This window comes from Malus sylvestris, chromosome 5 (assembly GCF_916048215.2).
Source record: "Malus sylvestris chromosome 5, drMalSylv7.2, whole genome shotgun sequence".
In the NCBI taxonomy this organism is placed as follows: Eukaryota; Viridiplantae; Streptophyta; class Magnoliopsida; order Rosales; family Rosaceae; genus Malus; species Malus sylvestris.
In genome coordinates, this window is record NC_062264.1 from 36441254 (window position 1) to 36444111 (window position 2858).

General features: G+C 36.7%; 1 long non-coding RNA gene across 1 annotated transcript; it reads right to left on the reverse strand.

Annotated features, from left to right (window-relative positions):
* Window positions 1–1544: 1544 nt before the first annotated feature.
* On the reverse strand, window positions 1545–2441 carry LOC126621595 (uncharacterized). The gene is made up of 2 exons (XR_007623105.1): window positions 2206–2441; window positions 1545–2167 (listed from the first exon to the last, which is right to left on the reverse strand). It is a non-coding gene; the product is annotated as an uncharacterized LOC126621595 (long non-coding RNA).
* Window positions 2442–2858: the final 417 nt, after the last annotated feature.

Consider the following 2858-nt stretch of genomic DNA (forward strand, 5'->3'; position numbering starts at 1 on the left):
GCTCGCAAATAGATGAAATAAATTAAATAACATTATTATTTAACATATGAAATGGAGCATACAATATTTAAAAAAAATCAAATTGTCATATAAGCAATCAAATATCATCGATGTTTTAAATTTGACATTACTCACTTATTATTTTATTGAAGCACTTTTGGTTAGCTTTTGGTCAGCTTTTGGTCATGTATAATATGTAGATTGTAGAGCGACCGGACGGAGTAAATCTGCTTGAATATGACATCTGAAGTGTGGTCCAAGTTTTGAAAGCACTTTTTGAAAAAGTTGTTTATTTGTGCAGTTGTCTTGGCAGATATATCTGGTTGCAGATAACAAGGTGACTAAAATCAATTTGTTGAACAATGGAACTTCTGAACCGTCTGCACAAGTTTTACTTAGTACTGAACCAACTAAAGACGAGCAAGCTGGTGGGATTGTTGGGATTGCGGTTAGCACATTGAGTTTATCTCTATTTGTAAATGTCAAAAATCGGGGACTTTTCGCGACATGATACGGGGGCAGATGCTCTGGAGTACGGGACCTATCATCGATCTATTTGGTTATCGCCAAGGTTGTCGGAAGAACAATGCATATTGTTTTTTAATTCAATCGCTGTGGTTGATGAATGTGATGCTAGTATATATTAGGGCTGGGTTCGGTTCAAAACAGTTCGGTTTTTTGCCAAAACCGAAACCGAACCGAAATTTCGGTTCGGTTCGGTCCATTTTTTTTTTTGGTTTTTTTCGGTTCGGTTTTTTTCGGTTTCGGTTTTTTTCGGTTTTTTTTTTTTTTTTTTGGGAAAAATGAAAACAAAATTGAAATCTAAAATTTTAACATCTCCAACACAATTATAATATAAGCATTCTAACACAATGAACAAAATTTATATGAAAAATGCACACATCTTTAAAATACAAAGTACAAGCCTATCATTCCTAAACATGAAGTCGTTTAATTACCATACCTGTTTCACCATCAACTGCATGAACATTATCAGTAATTTATTTGAAGGACCACAAAGCCATTATCTGGACGTCTAGTATTCAAAGGATAATCTAAAATTGAACACCACCCAGATGGATGGACAAAAAGAACGCTTTGAAGGGAAGCCTAAAATTAATTTGAGACAATACAGATGCATATAACCAGTTTTCTCTAAAGTGATATAAGTATATCTTATATAAATCATGTCAACAAGAACAAGCCTGGATGTTCAATTCTATTTGTTCTCTGAGAAATCAATACCAACTTCATATATTGTCCAGATCCGTTTACAATTTAAACTCTAATACTCATACATAATGTAGTCAAGAAACAATATGCTCTATTGATGCTAGGTTTGATGGAAATCTTCCTTCAGCACCAAAAACGTTATCCATAATAAAACGCTACTCAGAGAATTGCAATGCCTATGCTACTTTTCAGAACACGTTACCAATGAATCTTTGGTCTTTTCCATCATGACTTAGCAAGTCCAAGAGTCCATAACCTAAATGAAAATACATGTTTAACAAGATTTTTACCACTAAAAGAACAACATATGATTTACAACCTTCAACAACATGTCAAATTTGCAGGGCCATAGTTTCACTTAAGGAAATACAAGAGTCGGCAGAGAAATTCAAAGATAACAGGTAATCACATATCATGGAAGCTCTGATTCCCAGAGAAATATACTTATCTCCATCCTCTTTCAAATTATACATAAAAGTAGGCTATCTATCGTCACTACACCTTGCCAAACCATAAAGCTGCTGATTTCCTCCAATAGCCGAGCTTCCACATATATTACCAGCTTGACAGATTACCCCAAAAACAAAATGATAAGTCAAACATGATCAAATTGTTCCCAAATTAAGACGAAGAAAGAAACTGCAAAAGTAGCTCAAAAAAATCCAACTGGGTAACAAGTAAGCAAAAGTTCCCAACTCAAATTTAGCATGCAATTAAAAATGAATGAGCAAAAAAAATTCAGAAGTACAAAAAAAGACAATTACTTTCTATTTCCCTAACCTCAAATTTCTCCCCTGAGCAAATTTAACATACAATTAACTGATTAAGCAAAAAAAAATGAATGAGCAAAAAAAATTGTAAAGAAGTGGGAAAGAACACAGAACACCTTGATTTTTGTGTACTTTTCGTAGAGTTTGGAGTAGAGAGCTTCCGTCTGCGAACGAACAAGAAGAAGCTCACGGCGAGACTAACCTTTTGCAGTCGAGACTCGAAATGGCAAGAAGAAGCTCACGGCGAGATGAAGGACTGACGGCGAGGGCGAGGTGTGAGAGATTGAGAGTGAGATGGGTCGCCCCGTCGTGGGTCGCCTGAGATTCAAGACCGAGAGAGACAGAGAGTTTGAGAGAGACAGAGAGTGATTGAAGTTGAAGACCGAGAGAGAGAGAGAGGAGGCTAACCTTTTGCTATCGAGACTCGAAACGGCTAGATGAGAGACTGATGGAGAGGGCGAGGTGTGAGAGATTGAGAGTGAGAAGGGTCGCGCTGTCGCGGATTGCCTGAGAGATTGAGAGAGACAGAGCGATTGAAGACCGAGCGAGAGAGACAGGAAGCTCAGGCGGCGCGAGAGGGTTACTGGGTTAGGGTTCATGGAGGGAGTCTGGAGGCAGGGAACAAGAGAGAGAAGAGGGGAATGAAAAATAAAAAAGTTAGGGTTAAAGGATTTTGTTGATTTCTCAACAAAATTAAAAAACAATCTCATAAATCCTAAAGGCATGAGGGTTCGAACCCATTGCCACCAGTGTGAAAATTTTCGCTTAAACCAACTTGGCAACAAGTTCTGTTTTGTTATGATTGTATGCCTAAACTATTTATAATATTGAAAAAAAAATTAAATATATATATAT